The sequence below is a fragment of the Mustela nivalis genome (assembly GCF_964662115.1).
Source record: "Mustela nivalis genome assembly, chromosome: 5".
NCBI classification, from domain to species: Eukaryota; Metazoa; Chordata; class Mammalia; order Carnivora; family Mustelidae; genus Mustela; species Mustela nivalis.
In genome coordinates, this window is record NC_139024.1 from 119873711 (window position 1) to 119897901 (window position 24191).

A 24191-nucleotide genomic window follows, 5' to 3' on the forward strand; every position below is an offset into this window, starting at 1 on the left:
AATAAACTTGGCCTATTATTTACATAAGCTCAGCAAGAACAGTGAGTGTAATCATATAGATCTTTTAGAATCTGCTTTCCTGGAACTTCTTATAAGGAATATCTAGGTTGAAATTTTAGTACCCTCTCCGGGACAGAAGCTAAGCCACATACTTGCCATCAGGCATGCCTGGAATACCTGTCGATTTGGGCAAATGCCTCTTCCTGAGGTTCCCAAAGTATCCTGCCAGGAAGTGACATTCTTTATTCACCTGGTGAGGTTGCTGGGAACTCTGTAAGCAAGGCATCAGGCCAACAGTTCCAAAGGTCTTTATGGCTCCAGGTTTCATAAAGTCAACCTTAGTTCCTTAAAGCTGTCTGGTCATAACTGAGTCTATGCATGTCTTTCTCAAATATGACATTCCAGTCAAAGCCTTGGTAAAATAACCAGTTTCCAATGCTGTCCTGTTACAAGGAGAACAGATTCTTATTGAACTTATGCAAATGACTGATTGCCATGGAAGAAAGCATAGTTACTGAGACCTTTTGGTTTCAGAAGGTTCAGATAGAGAGAAAAGTTGAATGCCTTGATTTGTTTACAAATAAATAATTTTACATCTCTGTAAGTTACAGATAACTTAAGAAAAAGTATCCCTAGTCTGGAAGAGCAAACATTAGAGAACCAGCAATGTTTAAAAAGACAAAACTATTAAGAGACATAATACTATAATCTTTTAGTTCATTTAGTCCCATGTTACTAAATCTGGTGAATGCAGCTTTAAGTTAGTTTTGGAAATTCTTACCCATTTCAGTTTTAGGATTTTCAAGTATATCAAATATCTGTATTTGTCCTGAAAGTTCTTTATATGAATCTCCTTTAAGATAAAGCTCATTTTACAAAGAGAATTAAAACAATTATAAATGACAAAAACTCAGAATGGATATGGTTAGAGCTGACCAGGAGAGTTTACAATTTAGCTGGCAAGGAAATCAGGTTATTTCTGTGACATGTAACATTTCCATAATTACAGTATCAAGTGATGATCTCTCAAAACATTAAAACTTTAGGAAGTGCAGGGGCGCCTGGGTGGCTCAGTGGGTTAAAGCCTCTGCCTCTGGCTCAGGTCATGATCTCAGGGTCCTGGGATCGAGCCCCACATCGGACTCTCTACTAGGTGGGGAGCCTGCTTCCTCCTCCCTCTCTCTCTGCCTGCCTCTCTGCCTACTTGTGATCTCTGTCAAATAAATAAATAAAATCTTAAAAAAAAAAAAAAACTTTAGAAAGTGCATAGAATCTCTAGAATAGTTATAGCATTTTCCCAAATGTAACCGAAGGTTTATCATTGGTTCAGCAGTACTTCATGAGCAACTTCGCATACCAAGGAAAAGCCTGACTTAAAGAGATTTACAACTTAAATCTTGTCAACATTTGCTAAAATCTTATAAAGTTTTAAAGCACATGCCTAAATATAATTAGGGATGTTAAACACCTGATAAAACAAAACATAGAAACTGGGTTTTCTGGGCAGGCAAAGAGAAAACCATTTACGTTTTCGTAACAGCAGATCAATTAATCTAAGAAAACTTTGTCCTTTTGAACAGAGACAATTTCAGTCTTATACCAATGTACCTTTAAAACCCATTAATTTCAATCTTAGTCCATCTTGACCATAGCTAAAATTCCTTTTCTTAAGATTTCCCTTCACAAACCTTCTACAACTTTCCTTTGCATTCAGGTTTTGTCCCAAGTCATTTATTTCTAAACAACCATCTCATTTAGGACAAAATTACCTTTTCTTACCCTCAAGAAAATGTACCTCCATTTCTTAAATCTTTCTTACATATCATCTACTTTCTTAGTTACACTAAGCAGAATTTGATACTCTTAGAAACACCTTAATCTCTAGTGAAGACTAAGTATTAACCAATTGTGAACTGTTACAACAGAATTCTTCAGATGGCAAATTTATGAATCAGCTAAGTGCAAAACATGTTTACCAACAGATTTAAATACTCTTAGTTTCTTTGTAGTAAGAAGTCAAAAGCACAAACCTACATCCAGTAATTAATGACTTAGCATTTTATCCTGTTAAGACCTATATGTCCATAATTTAATTCCATTTGTCATCCAACCAAAACTTTAAGCTTTCAGGTTACCAAAGACTTTGAAAGTTACTTAAGCAATTACCCATTAAAACTTTGAGACAGACAATTAACCATCAGTTTAGTAATTTCTTTGCTAACAAATTTTAACAAATAACACGAGCTTATTTGACCTTCAGTAAACTTTGATAGAATAAAACCTTCACATTTACTACTGATAACTTAAGACACGTCTTATCTTAATTAAACCAACAAACTTAACTTAGTTCCAATACTGATTTACGTTCCACCTGGACCCACTCCACTTTGAATGTTTACCTGAAACTTAAGTGGGAAGATCTGGAGTGGGGGGTGTTAGGTCCAGGGGCTGCTCTTCTTGCTCCTTGACAGTGAAGAGAGAAGGAGCTAGAGGTTCCTCATGCAGGCTGCACACACGTTGGTGCAGAAACAGGAGAAGGGGGAAACAGAAGAAACAAAGTGCTGCCAGGAGGCAGAGAAAGGATTCCCAGTTTTAGAGCTCATAAGCCCCAAAAGAGGAGCAGACGCCATGCTTTCCCACCAGCAAGGGGGGAGTGCAGTCCAAGTTGGGCCAGAGAAGACAGGGAAACTTACCTGAAACAAAGAGAGTTTCGGCAGCTGCTTGGGAATATTCCTTACGGTCTCTCTCTTGAGTTAGACTAACCCCAGTTGGCTCCAGTTATAGCCATTAACATGGGAATTGAGTGAGAAGTGAGTGAGAAGCCCCCACATCTATTAGGAGAAACAGAGAAATAAAGTCAGAGTCCCCTCTGCTAGGGGTTTACTAACTGACTCATTTGGGCAAACACATTCTGCAAAAGCCCCTTAGTTCGGGGTCCTGGTGCAGAGAAATGAAGGCCTAGGTATGAGCAATGAAGGTATCCTAGGTCCATTTGCCCTGTTTCCTGCAGAGGAGCTCTAACTGATAGATCCCACTGAGGCTATGCAGTGTTAGGGAGCTCAGTCCTTTCCTAAGTTTTGCAATCCAAATTATTTCCAGTGGGTTCAAAGGCACCCCAAGGTAGAGTCCTTGGGAACTGAAGAAGCCTACTGAGGCTATGCTCCCAGAAATGTAAAGAAGATCCATTACGAAATCCCCTCTGACTCATGGGTGGCATCCCACAGAGGATATGTCAGAGGTTCCCGTGTGTCAAAAGAGACCAGAGGCGTCCCTCAAGATATCGCTATTGATCACCATCCTGCCTTCCCTGGGAAGGCATTTCTGCCATAAAAGGCCCGGGAGGGATTGCTGGTGTCCCTCCTCTTCCCCATCACATCCTAGGCTGCTAATGGGTGCCTGGTGAATGGACCAAACTACTGTGCCATACCATGCTATCATATGTCTTTAAGACTGCATACTGTTTTGCCATTTTAACCTATGGAAATATTAGAAAAGTTTGGCAAGGGGAAATTACCAATTTCACAGCTTTAAGTAGTCTGTAGAAGACACTAACAAGAAATAGTAAAGACTGAAATCCATCATGGTCTATGCGACATTCCAACACATTTGGTCCTTACAGCCAACTTCCCTAGGAAACGGTCCCCGGTTGTGTTTTAAGTCCCCGGTTGTGTTTTAATTCAATCGGGTACTGGTTTCGGCCGGCTCCCAGTGGAGGTCCCACAGCCAGAAGTGACTAGGCCAGGGATGTAGAGGGGATCACATTAGATCAATCAGGAGGAAATCTCACACGGGGGTCTTAAGATTGGCAGCCATCCTGGTGACTTAGGTGGTTGTCCTGTGCCCAAGAGAGACAACTTTATATAAGAACAGGAATAAAGAGAGGGTATCAAGTTTCTGGGTCTTATTGCCATTCCAGCCAGGGTACTAACTTACAGCCAACAGACAGACGCTCTCCTACCCATAAAGCAATAAGGGGCTAGAGGATTACAGCCTGAGCAATTGACATGCAAGTGTTCCAATAAGACCATACTCCTTGAAAACCCCTGAAATGAGAGTAAAGGAAAAGGAGAGAAAGTACTCACCAATTTTGCACTGAAGCTCAGAGTCCAAATATAAAGACTCACAGCCTCATGTTTGGGAACCATATGATGAAGTTCTAGAACCTAAGTGTGGTTCGGTGGGCTGAGGTCTGGAGCCAATGACCAAGAAAGAATTCTTGAGACACCTTTGGTGCAAAATGGTGGTTTATTAAAGCATGGGGACATGACCTGTGGGCAGGAAGAGCTGTTGCCCTGGGTTGTGAGGGATGGCAGGTTATGTAGCCTGTGGTTGGGGGAAGGTGAGGGCAAGGGAGATTTCAATGGTGTTTTCATATGCTAAAGAGGGCCTACAAGGTGCCTGAAGACCAAGGTTGTCTTTTAGTAAGCCATTAACATCAAAGATAGTTGGGAGTTTCCTGTCTTGCAGGATTGTGATCTCTGCAAGTTATCTATTTGTTTCTAGTTTATGGAGGTCAAGGGTGCCTGAGGAATGTTACACATATTACTGAGGGGAAGGGGATGGACAGGGGGTGCAAGGTGCCAGCTTTTGCTTTGTCCTCAGTCAGCCTCCTGCTCCCTCATCAGCTTTGCACTTTTGACCACTCTGGTGGTGCTCAGGGCCATCTCCTCATGCTTCCAGTATGTTTCCCTAAAAAGAAGGTAGAGAATCTGTCCATCTGTTGGTAGGCCTTTTTGCTGCCCTCATTAGTACTTTCTAGACTCTTGGTCATTTTTTAAAGTTTAGGTTGCCAGTCTTTATTTCTCACTGATTTGGATAATTCTTTATATATCTGGATGCAAGTCCTTTGCCAGTTATATGTATTAAAATAATCATCTCACACTCTGGGCCTGGCCTTTTCATTGTCTTAATGTGTTTTTTTATGAAGAGAAGTTTTTAATTTCAATGTTGTCCACCTCAGCAATCTTTTTTTTATGGTTGATGCTTTTTGTGTCCTGTTTAAAGAATCTCCTCCCATCCTAAAATTTTAATCCCCTTATCCTATTTTGCCCATTCCTCCCACCTTCTTCCTTCTGACAACAACAAAATTTTTCTCTGTGCTTATGCAATCTGTTTATCTTTCAATCAACAGATATTCTTGAGTGGTGACTATAAGCCAGACACTGATCTACTGCTGGGAATATAGCAGTGAATGAGAAATATATAAACATGGGCTCACATCTAGTGTGGAGAACATGAAATAAATAAATAAGTGTCTATTTTGTTATTTAAAAAAAAAAAAGGAAAGGAAAGAAAAGAAAAGAAACTTTGCCTTCTGTGAAGGCAGAAAAACATGCAAACAATTCTGCTTTAGGAAATTTGCATAGAAGTAGAAAATGCTAAAGCCTCTACCACAAATCAAGTTGAAAACATTCAACATATTAAATCAATCCAAGGAGCGCCAAATATTAAATTGAAGCAAAGGGATGACTCAAACATTTAATTTCCAAGTATGCTACTAACAGAGTCCAAGATTTCATGTGTGGAAATTAGCTGTAGGCAAACTCTTTAAAAACATTAGTTTATACTCTTTAATTTTAATACAAGGCAGGCATTTCTGCAATGGTTAGATTTTACAAGGGAATCTTAAGTCTCAGGGTCATTCTCAAAGTCATTCTCAAATACTCTTGATTTTTGTTTGGCAGCAATGACATCTTTACAAGTTAATACCTTTTCAGATACACAGGCGATAAAATCCCACTTTCTGTATGGTCCAACTTAATGTCTGTTTGTAGAATGACTCGACATTAAATCAATCCATGGCTTAAGTGGCACAGAAGGTACTATTTCCTGGGCATGTCCACATCTTGTTCCCATCTCCTCAGCATGAACTCTCTCTCAATCATTTCTCCTTCACTTTCTATACTTGTCTAAGTCTCCAGTGGATCCCGGAAAGTTGCACAGATGTCCATGCTGGGAGCTCTACTACTGTTTATCTCCAGGTCCCCCTGCTGGGATCCAAAGCAACAGTTTGTTGTGAAGAATTGTACATATAGTAATTGCTTATAAATTCATTTTGGGGTACTTTCACGTATTTTAAAACCTGGTGTAGAGGGTGCTTTCAGGCAGCAGGCATGAGCCCTGGAACTCTGAGTAAGGAAGAAGGGCCCGCCATGACTGCCAGGCTGAGGGCAAACAGGCATCTCAGGAAACCCATCTTGAAAGAGGAGAAGTCCTAGCTTCTGACCAATGGGCTACTTATGGCTGGGCACAAGTACCAAAAAAGGAAAAATCCATATGTTTCCATACCTCCTCACTTCCCCACATCCCTGTAGCCACATCACCACTGCCCTCTGGTCCATGGTATCTCCTTTCTGTCTGTCCCCTGCTCCCTTGCAGCGTATTCCATAAACTTGTATGTTCTGTGTCCTGCGTTGGCCAAATTCATTCTCCACCTGAGCTGGAGGTCCCACACCAGGGACCTCTACAACTGCTCTCCAGAGTCTTTTCTGGAGGGTAGTAGAATATACAGCAGCACGAAACAACACTTACCCTCCACAGAAAGAAAAATGTTTAGCATTCATAATAATTGTGTGCATTGAATAAATTGTTATAAAAATTGAAATGCCCCAGAGCCCTGAACTTTTATCAACCCTGCATTTTCCTGCAAGAAGAGAACCTCAAAGAAGTCACTGGATTTGCTTTCAGTCAATTAGAAGTCGCCATGGTTGTATAACTGATTCTCTGAGAAAAGCATCAGATGAAACTCAAACGTTTTAAAGTAAAATAGTGACTAACTACAGAGCACACAGATCCACACCCTTATCCATCTGCTCAAGGTCAAATAGCCAGCAATTCTCTAGAAGGACTCTACTAATATTTTGGTTTTATTACCACAATAACTAAAACAAGCAGGGAAAAAACATGTAATCAAATAAGAGAATGGCAGCTGAGTAAAGTTCTCTCTCTCTTTCTCTCTTTTTTTTTCTTTCTTTCTTCCCTTTATTTTTTTTTCCCCCTGAGTAAATTTTGGTTACTACAACGTCCAATTTTCTGTCAACCCAAATGCAGAGACACAAGGAACACCACCGTTTGGGCTCCCATGTTTCACACAAGAACTCTTATGAAATATTTCAGATAAATAAGTTTTAATCCTCCCCTTCCTCCACTTCCTCACCCTGGTTAATCTGTAAAGTAACACGATTATCAACTCTCTTTGCTGTTAGCAACTATATGCACACAATCACATAGATGATTATTCTTCAAATACTTTTTGGTGAGATATTTCAAATACCTTCTTGGAAAAAGGCACCTCAGAAGTCACAGTGATCTCGCTCTTGCTCCTTTCAATGGTTGCAACCCCTCCACCAAGATTCCCAGCTTTTCCATTCACTGATTGTCTCTTGAATAAAATGCTTACAGTTGGCAACATCCAGGATTCATTTTCTATTGGGTGGGTGCACTCAAGGGTAAACTACAGAATTCCCTTCTTTCCCCCTCTTCCCCTTCACCACAAGCTTTTCCAAGGATACAGTGGCAGCAGCAGAGGCAAAAATAAATTTCCCTTCTGTATGAGCTTTTACACACATCCAGCCTTGCTGGCAACTGCTCTCCTCTCCTTCCTCTCCCACTCCCTCCTCCTGTATCTGCACCACCATGGGTGTAGCTTGTACAACCAACTTCTATACCATCCTGGGTGCCTCCACCATCCATCAGCTGCTGTTTCTCCTGCCCTCACTATCAAGGAACAAATAGAACCCTCTTAAACTTAAACCACCCACTTTAGATTTCCCTATTGGTGCCCAGTTGAAAAGAAATGACAATGGGTAACAAATTGATTGACTTTTAAGTGGACATAGGTGAACATATTCTGTATTAAAGTTAATTTGAGTTTGTTGGTTTAATTAAGATAGGCATGTCTATCTCAATTAGCTCCCAACATTAAATATAACACTTTTATTCTACAAAGGTTTTCTGAAGATCAAATAGGCTCATGTTATCTCTTGCAATTTTTCAACAAAAGATGGTTTCAAATGATGGTTAAATTTGTCTTTCACTCTTAATGTCATAAAACAAACTGAATGTGGCTGGGGGTGGGTAGGAAGAGGGTGATGGGTTTATATGGACATTGGGCAGGGTATGTGCTATGGTGAGTGCTGTGAAGTGTGTAAACCTGGCGATTCACAGACCTGTACTCCTGGGGCTAATAATACATTATATGTTTATAAAAAAATAAAAAGTATGTATAAAAAAACCCTCTGTCTCAAAGTTTTTATGGGTAATTGCTAAAATAACTATCACAGTCTTTGGCAACCTCAAACTTTACAGTTTTACTTGGATGAGAACTCAGATTGAATTCATTGGCTATCTAAGTCTTTTCCAAATAGACAAAATACTGAATCTTTAATTACCAAACATAAAGTTTACTTGCTTTTGGTTTCCTATTGGTGAGGGAACAGAAGGCTGGCTGAGGACCAAGCAAAAGCTGACAACTGACAACCTTCTCCTACTCCCACTCCTGGGTGGGACATATTATGACATTCTTTGGGAATCTCCCAACTATCTTAATGTTAATACCTTGTTAGAGGGGAAAATTGCCTTGACAATGGCAAGGCCTCAAGGCCTTGTAGGTCCTCAGTAGCATATGAAAGTTCTATTGAAAACTCCCTTTTCCTTCTCCACCCTCATGGTACATAACCTGCCACGCCTCACAACCCTGGGGCAGCAACCCTTTCTGCCCACAGGTCCTGTCCCCGTGCTTTATTTAATAAACCACCATTTTGCACCAAAATGTCTCAAGAATTCTTTCTTGGTCATTGGCTCTGGACATCACCCCACTGAACCTTACCTATATTCTAGAACTTCATCACTATTGTATAGAAGCTGAGGATACTTGGGTCTATTGGTAAACATACTTGATGCTTTATCAAAAGATTGTACCACAGAAAAACATATTTTTACAAAATAGAAAATGTATCCATAAACTTCAGATCTTAAGAACTCCAGTGTAACACACAGCTCACAACTGGTTGCTACTTAGTTTTCATTAGACACTAAGGTTTCTAAGTGTTAAAATTCTGCTAAATATAATTAAGAATGATGGAGATAATGATAGTAACTCTGCAGGGGGAAGATGTGATTTTGATGAGAAAAATATAATGAATGGGAATTCATTTTGTTGGGGAGGGAGGTAATTTTTTTCCTAAAATAAGACTGGTAGTTTAGAGAGAAAGGCTTAGGCCAAATACGAATGAGAAAAAAAGAAAAAAAAAAGCTATAGAAGAATTGTGAAGAAAAATCATTGGGAAATAATTTTATGTGTGGTCAGGACTAATGTTGAAATAAATAGATTATAAAGGTACACTGGCACATGATTAAAATTCTGCTTACTCTGTGAGAAAAAGACACTGTTTTCTTGGATCATTGTTTTGGACTTTAAAAGAAATTGTAAACGAAGTTGTTTTATTTTCCCCACCCAGAAAACAAAATTTTGTTTTATCTTTATGGGGTCTCCAGTTACCTAAAAGAGTTAAAACTTCTCAATATTAAAAGATCTAAATTTTAAGAACAACTATGTAACCCTACCTAATTGTCTTTGGAATCACTTATTATCACCTTGGGGAGATAAATAATTCAGTTTTAAGGTTTTATTTGTTTTTGGTTTTTTGTGGGTTTTTTTGCTTTTTGTTTTGTTTTGTTTTGTTTTACAAAGAAGTTACTTTATTTCTAACAAACATAAAGATATAAAAAATTAGAGTACAAGAGTCACTTACCCAAGTTTCAAAGAGACCTACTTACAACTTTCCAAATATACCAAGCCTTTCAATGCCCCATCTATGCTGTTTCCTCTTCTTATATACCATGTACACCTGGTTAATGCCTACTTGGTTTTTTTGTTTTGTTTTGTTTATTTCTTTTCAGTGTAATGGTATTCAATTTTATAAATTAATTAATTTATATTTTGAAACATCATTGATCCCAAGAAAAGTCCCACATTGTCAGAGTACTACTATTTTTTTTCTTTTATTTATTTTCAACATAACAGTATTCATTTTTTTTTGCACCACACCCAGTGCTCCATGCAATCCGTGCCCTCTATAATACTCACCACCTGGTTCCTCAAACCTCCCACACCCCGCCCCTTCAAAATCCTCAGATTGTTTTTCAGAGTCCATAGTCTCTCAGCATTCACCTCCCCTTCCAATTTCCCTCAACTCCATTCTCTTCTCCATCTCCCCTTATCCTCCATGCTATTTGTTATACTACACAGATAAGTGAAAACATATGATAATTGACTTTCTCTGCTTGACTTATTTCACTCAGCAAGTGAAAACATATGATAATTGACTTTCTCTGCTTGACTTATTTCACTCAGCATAATCTCTTCCAGTCCCTTCCATGTTGCTACAAAAGTTGGGTATTCGTCCTTTCTGATGGAGGCATAATACTCCATAGTGTATATGGACCACATTTTCCTTATCCATTCATCCGTTGAAGGGCATTTTGGTTCTTTCCACAGTTTGGCGACCGTGGCCATAGCTGCTATAAAAATTGGAGTACAGATAGCCCTTCTTTTCACTACATCTGTATCTTTAGGGTAAATACCCAGGAGTGCAATTGCAGGGTCATAGGGAAGCTCTATTTTTAATTTCTTGAGGAATCTCCACACTGTTCTCCAAAGTGGCTGCACCAAGTTGCATTCTCACCAACAGTGTCAGAGGGTTCCCCTTTCTCCACATCCTCTCCAACACATGTTGCTCCTGTCTTGCTAATTTGGGCCATTCTAACTGTTGTAAGGTGGTATCTCAATGTGCTTTTAATTTGAGACCATGGATCGCTAAAGAAATGTTGAAAAACAAAAATAAAACTGGGGGCATCACGTTACCTGATTTCAAGCTTTATTACAAAACTCTGATCACCAAGACAGCATGGTACTGGCATAAAAACAGACACATAGACCGGTGGAACAGAGTAGAGAGTCCAGATATGGACCCTCAACTCTGTGGGCAATTAATCTTCAACAAAACAGGAAATATATCTTGTGGAAAAAAGACAGTTTCTTCAATAAATGGTGCTGGGGAAACTGGGCAGCTATAGGTAGAAGAATGAAACTCGACCATTCTCTTACACCATACACAAAGATAAACTCGAAATGGATAAAAGACCACAACGTGAGACAGGAATCCATCAGAACCCTAGAGGGGAATATAGGCAGTAACCTCTTTGATATCAGCCACAGCAATTTCTTTCAAGATATGTCTCCAAAGGCAAAGGAAACTAAAGCGAAAATAAACTTGTGGGACTTCATCAAAATCAAAACCTTCTGCACAGCAAAGGAAACAGTCAAGAAAACAAAGAGGCAACCCACGGAATGGGAGAAGATATTTGCAAATGACAGTACAAACAAAAGGTTGATATCCAGGATCTATAAAGAACTCCTCAAGCTCAACACACACAAAACAGACAATCATATCAAAAAAATGGGGAGAAGATATGAACAGACACTTCTCCAATGAAGACATACAAATGGCTATCAGACACATGAAAAAATGTTCATCATCACTAGCCATCAGGGAGATTCAAATTAAAACCAGTTTTAAGTTTTATAATGATGCATAATCCTATTTAGGCATGTGCTTTAAAACTTTCTGAGGGTTTTAACAAAGTCCCCCAAAGAATTGTAAATGAAGACTTTTATTTTACTAATTAGGCTTGTTTATTTGCTATGTTAAATTACATGGGAAGCATTGTCAAACAACTGATGATAAGCCTTAGGTTATATTGTAGGGGTAAATGCTTTGACTGTTTGAGAAGCTGTATGAAATCCCAAAAGTTTTCATATGTCCTGGTGTAAAGTCATAACTGGATATTCTGATTATGAAAATGCTATGTAGCAGAAAGAACTGGGTTTCCTTGTCAACTGCCTTATAATGAACTCTCCTGTTATCATGAACTCCCATCAGATCTTTAAACATGTCCATTTTTGAGTCTTTTGTCATTTATAGTTATTATCTTGATGCTCTTACAAAATGTGTTTTGTCTTCAAGAAGACTCATGAAATAAACTTTTGGCAAATACAGGTATCTGGTATCTTTAAGGTCATAAAACTAAAGAAAACGAAAGTTTCCAGAGCTAATGGGGAAAGAAACTGCATTCAACGAGATTAAGAATTAATAATATGGGACTAAATAAACTGAGGAAAATGGCCACATTTTTTATGAGTCTTATTTGAAATATTGCTGGTTCTCTAATGTTAGCTCTTCCAGATTAAGGAAACTTTTTCATAAGAGATCCATGATATACAGAAATATGATAAAATGTTCTTTTGAGAACAACTTGAAGCATTTTTTCTATTCTCCCTACCTGAACCCTCTGAAATTCAGAAACTCTATTGAGTATCCTTTCTTTCAATGCAAATTATAATTTTTGCCATAAGTTCCATAAGACTCTGTTCTACTTGTCTCAGGTCACCATTGGAAACACTGGTTATTTTACTAAGGCTTTGACTGGAATGTCATATTTGAGAGAGACATGCATAGACTCAGATATGACCAGACAGCTTTAAGAACGAAGGTTGACTTTATAGAGCCAAAAAATCCCCTTGGAAATGCAATCTGGCACCCTACTCACAGAGTTCCCAGCAGCCTCACTAGGTGAGTAAAGAATGTTCCTTCCTGGCAGGTATAGGAACCTCAGGATATTTGGGGGAACCTCAAGAAGTGGAATTTGCCCAAATATACAGGTCTTGTATGTATGTCTGATGGCAAGTATTTAGCTTGGTTTATGGCCATTAAGAGTGGGTTTGTATAAGAATAGCCATCTTGAAGGCTGGGAAGCCATTTTTACTGAGCATCCCTAACCAGCCCACAGGGCATACGTGACTTCAGACATGAAAAAGTAGCTAAACCCTAAGAAAACAACTTAATCATATACCACCAGGGTGGTTAGGTGGTGGTCCCACAGGGACCAAACTTTACCAAAAAAAAAAAAAAAATAGTTAAATTGCAGAGATCACAACCCTGGAGACAGGAATCTCCCTTGGTTTGCAAATGTCCTGGTGATTTACAACAAAAAGTCCATCTCTTCAATGGCCCAATTTCCAGAGACAAATGGCTCAGTGCCAAAGGTTGCCCTCCCCACCACGAAACTGTGGGAGGCTGAGGCAGAAGGAAATGTAGTTAAGGTGAAAGTTCTTCTAAACCTAAATCTCACTTAACAGCCAGGGTGATGCAGGAGTGGCAAAAGGCTAAACAAAGTTAACCTGTCAAAGTGGGGCACAAGATATGTATGTAGCTATGAAGAAGTGCCTTGAAAATGCTATATAAACCCTTGGCTTTGAGGGCTCGGGGTCCTTGTTGAAACCCGCTGCGCCGGGTTGATACTTGGACCCCAGCTAGCTGGAAATAAACCTCACTGTGTAACTTGCATTATTGAGAGTGTTTTCTGTCTAATTGAGGGGTGGTCGGCTCCATACCCTAACAGCCTCAAGAGGCATTAAAATTGTTCAATCTAGGGATGCCTAGGTGGCTCAGTCAGTTAAGTGGCTGCATTTGTCTCAGATATTGATCCCAGGGTTCTGGGATCAAGTCCTATATCGGGCTCCTTGCTCAGCGGGAAGACTGCTTCGCTTCTTTCTCTGCCTTCTCTGCCTGCTGCTCCCCCTGCTGTGCTCTCTCTCTCTCTCTCTGACAAATAAATAAATAAAATCTTTTTAAAAAAACTTTCAAAAATTGTTCAATCTAGATATTCCTTATAAAAAGCTCCAACAATGCAAATTTTAAAAAGATCTATATGGTCAATCACTATTCTTGTGGAGCTTATTATATAAAGAAATAGACCAAGTTTGTTAAAACTGGACTTGCTTTACAAACAAATTAATCTTGATTTGGCTATCTTTGGTAAAATGAGACTGATTATAGAGAAAAATATGTTTTAATAACACATTTTTGTAGATATTAGATTTTAAATACCATTTATTATAAACTAGTCTAGATACTAAATGCTTCCTGAAATATCTGGTTATGACTCTCCAAACTAAGGTTTCCAATCTTTTGTCATTCTTTCAGCTTGAAGTCAATCAAAACCAAAACTGGGAGGAGGTGCAAGATGGAGGAGAAGTAGGAGACCTAATTCAACAGGTCTCCTGAAGACCCATGAAATGAGCTAGTTATCTACCAGAACACTGAACACCCATGACTGTTGGGTTGGAGGTTCCAGGAATGCAGGAGGAACAATAGAAATGACCACTGGGGCCGCAATATTCCAGTCCCCTCCCCCCCTTCCTTAACCCTAGACTCTCCCACCAAAAGGTCATGTCTCCATAGGTAACCCGATACCTATTCAGGAAACAGGAGTATCAGGAGCCCTCACCCCATACCTTCCAATCACCAAATATGGATGTGAGCCCATGCCCTACCTTGGCCTGATAAAAGATCCCATCAACTCCCTCCCAGTGCGAATTCCCCCAGCCCCTTTCCGGAGTCGAGGAACCTAACCCGAGGGTGCCCATCTCCTCCCGGCATGCATGACTTTCCTGGCTCCCCTTCTCCTGAGCCCTGAAACTTCGCAAGAGAATGCCTTTAATAAATCTTGCCTTGCGCCCACCTTGCCTGGTGACGTGTTTATCTTGCCTATGAAACTTTACAATGACGTCAGCCTGAAATGTAAGATTATACACTTCTGGATCTCTACAGGGGCAGAGAATCATCAGTGGAGAGGTACAGAGGAGTTGGGAACACAAGGACTGATATCAGAGGATAAACAGAAGGGGGAGGGAGCCACCAGAAGTGAGCCATTGGAAAGTAATACCCCAATATGAAAGTGTCCTGTGGTTGGGGACCAGCAAGAGCTTAGAGAACAGTGGCTGTGAGACAAGAAGGGACTGATAACAGCACTCAAACAGAACCAAGGGACTTAAGGGACAAGTGCTCATACAAGATAGCCATAGGTGCAGACATAAGCCTAAGGTCCAGGAAGGCCATAGCATGGGCTCCAGTTGGCAGTGCCTGGGTCTGTAGCCACCACAGCCCCCTATGCTGCCTCCACTGCCACTGGGGCTAAGCGCATCCAGGGTGGGCTCCAGTCCGCAGTCCCAGGAACCACAGCTGCCAGGACCAGGCTTGCCCAGACTAGTATCACTCACAGTTTTGGTGGCACATGGGTACAAAGACAAGCAGGGGCTTCAGGCAACCACTGATATGGTGGCTGGTGGTGCGCACAGCCCATGGAAGGTTGTGGTGTTCAAGAGAGTTTGAGAGGGGTAGTCTGTGTTCTGAACAATTCAGATGGGAGCCGACTGAGTCTTCTCTCTGAGGCAGAGGTCTTGGTGCAGACAGTTTGCTTTGACCCTCTGAAAGGTGCAAAGAGCCACCAAAGAACAAAAATCGCCAGAGAACAAAAACCTGAAAAACCAGTTTCCACAGACCCCAGCCCCTTGATAAATGGCAGGGCAACTCAGCCCAAGTCTGACTGACTGAAAATCAATGCAGCAGACACCTCCCCCAGAAGACAAGAAAAGAACAAGAGAACAACAACAACCACAGGGCCACCATGAAACTATAAAATCCCAACATAATGGGAAAACAATATAGTAAGCTCATCATTCTTGTTTTTATTTATTTATTTATTTTTACCTACTTGCTGTTGGGCTGGCAGGAAGGGCTACTAAAGATGGTCAAAGTTCCCGCCATAAGACCTGAGCTCAGACAGGAGAACAAAGGCCCAAGCAGGAATCTGAGACCCCCGCCCCAGGCTCCTGTGGACCAATGGGATCCCGATGAGCAGGCGGGATATCCAAATAAGGGAAACTTATTGGATAAACAAATAAGGGAAAGACCCCTGAGCTTTCCCCAAGACCCCTTAAAAGCCCCCTCCTCCCTGCCTTGGGCGCGACTTCCGCCACTCTGCTTTCCAGAGTCGCAGAACCTCGCCCGAGGGTGCCCACCTCCTCCCGGCACAACTTTCCTGGCTCGCCTTCTCCTGAACCCTGAAACTACACCGGAGAGTGTTTTTAATAAATCTTGCCTTGCACCCACTTTGCCTGGTGTTGTGTTTATCTCGCCGGAAAAAACTTTACACTTGCCATTTCAACTAGATATTTAATAGACCATATTCCATAGTAACTTTTTGAACTTTTTTTTATACATATACTTTTGTTTCTTTCTTTCTTTTTTCTTTTTATACATTCAAGCTTCAAGGTAATCCTTTTTCCCTACTCAATACTACCCGTATATATATACACCAATTTTACTTTCCCTGTGTCTCTGGAAAGACAGACCTCTAACAAAGATAACAAGATATATCCAGGAAGAACTGAAATACCCCTCCTCTCCCACATGAAGGGTTATACTTTTGTCTTAAACTTTTGTTGCTGTTTCTATGTGGGTTTTTTTGTACTTTACACATCTTATTCTTGGAGCTCATTTTGTTGAGTTTTTCTTTCTTTCTTTCTTTTTTTTTTTTTCCTTTTGTCAATCTTTTGTATGTTATAAATCTTACTCATTTGGCTCATTTTGTCTGGGTTTCTTTTTTTTCTCTTTCCTCTTTTTTTCTTTTTGGTGGTGACTTCCGAGTATTCTGAAACTTTCCAGGGTGTACCTGGCCTGGATCATGGTTGATATTTTCAGCTATGCATTCCCTCAACCACCTCTCACCAAAAATGACTAGGAGGAGGAAGCCCTAACAGAGGAAAAAATCAGAGACTGTGACCTCTGCCACAGGACATAAGCAAGATGGTGGAAATAGAATTCAGGGCAACAGTTATCCAGACAACAGCTAGGCTGGAGAAAACCATTAGTGGCAACATAGAATCCCTAAGGGCAGAAGTGAGAGCTAAATTGACAGAACTTTAAAATGCTATCAATGGGATCCAATCTAATCTGAATACTCTAACAGCTAGGGTACATGAGGCAGAAGATCAAATTAGTGACCTAGAAGACAAAGTGTTAGGAAAGAGGGATCAGGAGGCCTGGAACAAACACACCTTAGAAGCCATGAAAACAGAATTAGGGAAATAAATAATGCCATGAAATGTTCCAATGTCAGAATTGTTGGGATCCCTGAGCAAGTGGACAGAGAGAGGACTAGAAGATGTTTGAGTAAATCCTAGCTGATAATTTCTTTATTTGGGGAATGGAACAAGAGTTCATGTCCTGGATGCAGAGAGGATACCCCCCAGATCAATGAGAGTAGAAAGACCTCCATGAGATAGTAAAATTTGCAAATTGTAAATTTGGAGAAAATGTCTTTTTTTTTTTTTTTCAGTCTCCCAGGAAGATTCATTGTTTATGCACCACACCCAGTGCTCCATGCAATATGTTCCCTCCTTAATACCCACCATCAGACTCTCCCACCTCCCCAGCCCGTTCCCTTTCAAAACCCTCAGTTTAATTCTCAGAGTCCACAGTCTCTCATGGTTCATCTCCCTCTCTGATTTGTCCCAATTCACTTTTCCTTTCCTTCTCCTAATGTCCTCCATGTTATTCCTTATACTCCACAAATAAGTGAAACCATATGATAATTGACTTTCTCTACTTGAATTATTTCACTCAGCATAATCTCTTCCAGTCCCGTCCATGTTGATACAAGGATAGGTATTCATCCTTTCTGATGAAGGCATGTTACACCATTGTATATATGGACCATATCTTCTTAAACCATTCATCTATTGAAGGGAATCTTGTCTCTTTCCAGAGTTGGGTGACTGTGGCTATGACTGTTATGGACATTGAGGTACAGATCGCCCTTCTTTTCACTACATCAGTATCTTTGAGGTAAATACCCAGTAGTGCAATTGCAGGGTCATAGGGAAGCTCTATTTTTAATTTCTTTAAGAATCTCCACACTGTTATCCAAAGTGGTTGCACCAACTTGCATTCCCACCAACAGTGGCAGAGGGTTCCCCTTCCTCCCCATCCTCTCCAACACATGTTACTGTCTTCTTAATTTTGGCCATTCTAACTGATATAAGGTGGTATCTCAATGTAGTTTTGCTTTGAATCTCCCTGATGGCTAGTGATGAACATTTTTTCATGTATCTGTTAGCCATTTGTATATCTTCTTTGGAGAAATGTCTGTTCATTTCTTCTGCCCATTTTTTGACATGACTATCTGTTTTGTGGGTGTTGAGTTTGTGGATCTTTATAGATCTTGGATATCTTTGTCTGGAGTGTCATTTGCAAATATCTTTTCCCATTCTGTGGGTTGCCTCTTTGTTTAGTTGACTGTATCCTTTGCTCTGCAGAAGCTTTTAATCTTGAGGGAGACCCAAAAATTCATTTTCAATTTTGTTTCTTTTGCCTTTGGAGACATGACTTGAAAGAAGTTGCTGTGGCCAGCATCAAAGAGGGTATTGCCTATGATTTCCTCTACAGTTTTAATAGATTCCTACTTCATGTTGAGATCTTTTATCCATTCCAAGTTTATCTTTGTGTATGGTGTAAGACAATGGTCGAGTTTCATTCTTCTATACTTATTTGTCCAATTTTCTCAGCACCAAGTATTAAAGAGACTATCTTTTTCCACTGGATATTTTTCCTGCTTTGTCAAGAATTAGTTAACCATAGAGTTGCAAATCCATATCTGGGCTCTCTACTCTGTGCCACTAGTCTATGTGTCTGTTTTTGAGCCAGTACTATGCTGTCTTGGTAATCATACTTTGTAGTAAAACTTGAAATACCATGATGTGATGGTCTCAGCTTTGTTTTTCTTTTTCAACATTTCCCTACAATCCAGGGCCTTTTCTGGTTCTATACAAATTTTCAGATTGTTTGTTCCAGCACTTTGAAAAATGCCAATAGAATTTTGATTGGAATAGCATTGAAAGTATAGATTGCTCTGGGCAGTATAACATTTTAACAATGTTTATTCTTCCAATCCATGAGCATGAAATGTTTTTGCATCTTTTTGTGGCTTCTTCAGTTTCTTTCATGAGTATTCTATAGTTCTTCAAGTACAGATCCTTTACCTCTTTGTTTAGGTTTATTCCATGTAAAGTTATCATGTCTTCTGCAAAGAAAGGGAGTTTGACTTCTTCTTTGCCAATTTGAATACCTTTTATTTCTTTTTTGTTGTCTGATTGCTGTTGCTAGAGCTTCTAGTACTGTATTGAACAATAGTGGCTAGAATGGGCATCCTTGTCGTGTCCCTGATCTCAATGGGAAGGCTGTCAGTTTTTCCCCACTGAGAATGATATTTGCTGTGGGTTTTCCATAGACAGATTTTATGAAGTTGAGGAGTGTTCTCTCTATCCCCATAATCTGAAGAGTTTTAATCAGGAAGAGATGCTGTATTTTGTCAAATGCTTTTTCTGCATCATTTGAAAGGACAATGGGATTCATCTCTTCTCTTGTTGATTTGTTCTATAAAATTGATTGATCTTCATGTTGAACCACATGAAGATCCCCTACAATTAATGTATTTTTATCAATATGTCTCTTTATTTTTATTAACAGTTGGCTTATGTAGTTGGCTGATCCCATATGGGGGGCATAGATATTTACTATTGTTAGATCTTCTATCTAACAAACTATCCATCCCACCTTCCCTATATAGACCCAGCTGAGGGTTCACAGCAGAAGGTAAGTGGCTCCTAGGTGCACAAATTGTGCCATGGCCATTCATTCCCTTCCTCCACCACTGCACCTTGGATGAAATTTCTGCATCAGCCCTTGGAGAGAAAAACGCCATGTCAGGAAAACAAAGCAAAACAGCTACTCCAAAGAGACCAGTGCTTAGGAAATTTTATGGTCATCAGTGAAATACTTCTAGAGTTCTGATTAGCCTTTGTCTTGATTATGCCTTGAGGTAGTGTCTTACTTTACTAAATTGTGAAATTAGAAAGTATACACTGAAAAAAAAACATGTATTTAGGAAGTAAATATACATATAATTATTTATATATATTTAGTTCCAATATTAGTTGACTCCTGACTTAATACTGTGGTGGTGAGCAAAATAATGCCCCCTCCCTAGCAGGCCCCTATTCTAATCCCTGGAGCAAAAGGAACTTTGCCAATGTGCTTACGTTAAGGACGTGGAGATGGGGGCATTATCCTGGATTGTCCAGATGACCCCATGGAATTACATGGGGGCCTTAATTTTGGAAGAGGGAGAAAAGGCGGTTAGAATGATGCTATGTCAAAGAACTCTACCTGCTCTTTCTAGTGCTGAAGACGGAGGGAAGTGTCCAATGGCCAAGGAATATGGGGAACCTATAAAATGCAGAAAAGTCAAAGAAACAGATATCCCCCAGTGCCTCTAGAAGGAAGGCAGCCCCGTTGACACTTTTTTTTTGTCCAGGGAGATCCTGGTTGGACTCCTACCCGAAAGAACTGTGAGATAATAAAGTGTGTCCTTTGAAGCCACTGTGTTTGTGGTGACCTGTCAAGGCAGCAGTAGAAACCTAAACATCTATCTCTCTCACTCACTTCAACAGTGTTAAGATCTGTGGGAGACAATAAGCCCTGAATAAACTCTGTAGTTTGTCTGTCTTAGGTAGTCAGGTCAAGAGCTTGCTTTACATGTTTCAGTGCTACATTAGGTCTCTGCCATCCTGTTCCTTCTCATTCTTTTCTGTAGGATGTGTACCCCATCCTCTGCACAGAGCTCAATATAGTCCTTATGTGAATTATGCAAATTGGAAGACATTGGTGGTCACACAGATGGATTTTTTTAAGCAATGGCTCTGTTTCTCTACCATAGAGGGAAAGAACATAACTTACAAAAAATTAAATATTGGCAAATTCTTTTCTCAAAGGTACATTTTTTTTTCAAAGAGTTTTGTTAAGGCACAGAGCTATTTTCAATGGTTCATAAAGAGCAGATCTCAGATTTATGATATTACATGTTGTTACATTCATAAATGTTAGGTGTTTATTAGAAGCAATATCTGAGCTTCCATTGATTACTGATTATCTTCTCAATATACCAGTCCCAGGAGCATGAAGACAAAGAAAGAATCACAGGGAGGCTAGAACAAGCACATGGTAAGAGAGTCTCACATTTTGCTACTTTCTTAATGTTACTAGTTTGGGGACTTCTCATGCATTGTGCCAAGTCTGCCAGTGAGCTTCTCTGTATTGACAGCCAAAGGCACTCATAGAAATACTTAAACAAGTGTGAAAGCAAACACTGAGGCCACTCCATCTACTAGGAAAGAGGGGTATGTCTTCACTTCAGACATGAGTTTGTTGATGGATTCTTTTTGCTGGTGGTGGTGATGGTGGTGACAGTGTGGGTTTTTTCTTCTTGTTATTTGCTTTAATTTTTAAACTGTTTCTGGGAAATAATTTGGAATAGTATTTATTAAATATTTTATTTATTTATAATATATTATATATATTATAATATAGTTATTTATAATGATTAATATTATTATATTGATATTTATTTAATTCTGGAAAACAAAGGAACATAACTGAGGACACTTCCTAAGGAATATTTTAAGATCTCTACGTCAACATTTATGAAATGACTTATACACTTTCCTGTTAAAGTTTTCAAATATAACAACTTTATTTACACGTTTATCTCAAAGTTATAAGCATATATTAGAAACTGTAGTCCGTAGCCCACCTACATTAGAATCACTTGGGGTGTTTCTTTAAAAAGTGCAGAGTCCAGGGCCCCTCGTCAACTAAATTTCTTGTGAGTGGGGTCCAGGAAGCAGCTTCTATGATCCCCGCTGCTGATCCTAAGGTACCCACATCTAAGAGCCTCTTTTTATTCACATTTGCTTCAGTAGCCAACACCAAGATGCTTCACTTCCTCTCACTGACCGTGTCCACCAGTCATGCTGGCTTCAATACATTACTATAGCAACACAATGAATATATATCATGCACTTATATACACACACTTTTTACAGTGCCATGAGACACAGGCTAAGCCTCTCAGGTGCCACTTGAAAGTGATCACTGGTTTGGTTTCACAAGACTTTCAATGTTCTGGGTCTGGCCACTGGTGCCAGTTCCCCAGAGAAAAGTGAGAATGATAAAAATCAATATCATATTTACAGTGAGGTCACCACACTTTGGAGATCATAAATGCGTCAAAATGGGAGGTGGTAGGTTAAGCATGAGATGGTATCTGGGAAGCCATGTGACTTCAGAGCACTCAGATGCTGCAGTGTAGACTGACACCCAGCATGATGGAGGCACAGCTGAGCTGGCCCAGGGTAGGTAGGGATCTGGCAATAGGGTTGGCTGAGACCCCACTGTCCCTCAGAGCACCGCTGTCCATCATCTTGTGCTTTAGAACTGCCAAAGAACTCCCATAATGGGACCATGTGCCGTATTTGTAGGAAGCAGTGTGCTTTTTCAACCTGGGTTGACCAGCTGAGGATAGATGCTGAGGCAAGAAAAGGCTGGTGTTAGTTCCCAGGCCATTGGCTATGTCGAAGCAGTGTCAGGAAGTCCTCTACAAACCATATATGTTTTGCTCAGTGCCAGGCAAAGCTGTCCTTGGCTGACGATGTCTCTTAAGTGTAGGACAGACTTTCTGATTTTAACACCAGGGCAATGTCTCTGGTGTCCCTTGACCCTCTAGCAAGTGTGGAGGAATGGGCTCACATCTCTGCAACAGATTGGGAGCTGCACAAATGGGGGAAAGCCCATTCTTCCTGCTGCCTCAAGCAGCTCTGGTGACTCCAATTTTCCTGTGGGTCTTGGTAACCAAGGATCACAAACCTAGGGTGCACAGCAGAGCCCTTACTGACTTCACCAGGAGACAAAACTACAAGGTGAGAGTCCATTATCTGACCTTGCTGGGGGCTCCATGAGCTGCAGTGAGCACTGGGCTGTGGCAGAACCAAGGGTGCAGGGAAAGCCTGTCAGGAGGATGAGCTGAGGGGAGGTGCTACTGTCCTGAGGAGCCACTGGTGCACCAAGTTAGAGGCAAATGTTCCACACCAACAGAGCTGGTGATAGCCCTGCTCAGAGCTGTTGCACGTGAGGTGGCCAGATCCCTCTCTGTTCAGGGACCAGTGCACTCCCCAGTTCACTCTGGAGCAAAATGATGACTTCTGTGCCCTCCCAGGAACAGAAAACTTAATATGAAACATGCACATGTAGAAACAGCTTGTTGTAGGAAGGAGGGAACATCACACAGGACATTCCCCTGTTCAGCCATGTCCCATTTACTTAGTGAGGGGAGGGAGGGGCCACATCATCATGGAGCTTGGAGATGGCCTAAGTCTAGTACCACCTCTTACATATGAGGGGCAGGGCTTTGCAGACACTGGGATCCAGCCAGAGTCATATGGCTGGTTAGTGGCAAGCCTAGGATTAGAACTGAGATCTCCGGCCCTCTCCCATGGCCTAGGAGAAGGTGAAGGTACCCATGGACATCACAGGAATTGAGAGATCACTTTTATTTTATTGGGACAGGGCTCATGTTTCCTATGTGAGTGAGGCACAAATATGGGCCTGTGTGAACTCATAAAACACTTTTCTAACCTGGACGGTCAGGATCTCCCACCTCAGCTGTGACTAGCCAGCTCAGGACTGGGTGACTAGCTGCTATGCCTATTTGCAAGCATCAAGTCTTAACATAATAAGAGTTTGTCCATTCCCCCAGCAGTCAAATCTGGAGGATAGTGTATTTCCTAGTCAACAAGGGGCAGGATGACTGGCCAGTGACTCCTCCACTAAGAGAGACCTAGAGGCCCTGGATCCAAAATAGGCAATAGCCTCAAATGAGAACTGACTCACCAGTTGGCAACTGCTGCTTCAGAATGATTTATGGGGACTGGCCTTCCACTATCTTCCAGGCTCAACCATCATTTGGGGACAGGCACTAACTCCGCAGGCATGGAGGGCCCTAACACCCATGGTCTGCTGAAGGTATGTGTGCTGGTCATGTGCTGCTGTGCAGATTGGTGCTGTCAGGGATACAGAAATACAAGGTGCTCTCTGCAGAGCCCAGGTCACAGGATTCAACTCTTGCAGGACCCAGTGTGTGCCTAACTGCAAGCTCTACTCTACACAAATGTGCATAGTCCCCCTAGGCAGAGATGGAGGAAATTGTCCTGCCTTCCCAACATCAGCCCAGCTGACTGGCTAGAGTATCCTTCACAAGAAACTTGATTACTGGTGAGCCCAGGACACCATCAGGCAGTCAGCCAGCCCCAATGAGGACTGATGGTCCTCAGTTGAAAATTGCCACCTCAGGAAGATTTGGGGGGAGTAGGCTCTGTCTACCCTGGAAGCTGTGCT

General features: G+C 40.8%; 3 protein-coding genes and 1 pseudogene across 4 annotated transcripts in view; 1 reads left to right on the forward strand and 3 right to left on the reverse strand.

Moving 5' to 3' along the window:
• The window catches only part of LOC309865787 (endogenous retrovirus group K member 7 Env polyprotein-like), a 1143634-nt gene extending 1139535 nt beyond the window's left edge, over positions 1-4099 (reverse strand). The window contains exon 1 of the mRNA XM_082732607.1: positions 4083-4099. The gene's annotated coding sequence lies outside the window, so the exon portion shown is untranslated. The remainder of the gene's footprint in view (positions 1-4082) is intronic.
• LOC309865789 (butyrophilin subfamily 3 member A3-like) overlaps positions 1-24191 on the reverse strand; it is a 488935-nt gene that overhangs the window by 266177 nt on the left and 198567 nt on the right. The gene's annotated exons all lie outside the window — the stretch shown is intronic.
• LOC309865779 (butyrophilin-like protein 1) overlaps positions 1-24191 on the forward strand; it is a 507893-nt gene that overhangs the window by 156208 nt on the left and 327494 nt on the right. The gene's annotated exons all lie outside the window — the stretch shown is intronic.
• The window catches only part of LOC309865157 (CREB-regulated transcription coactivator 2 pseudogene), a 296465-nt pseudogene that overhangs the window by 95566 nt on the left and 176708 nt on the right, over positions 1-24191 (reverse strand). The gene's annotated exons all lie outside the window — the stretch shown is intronic.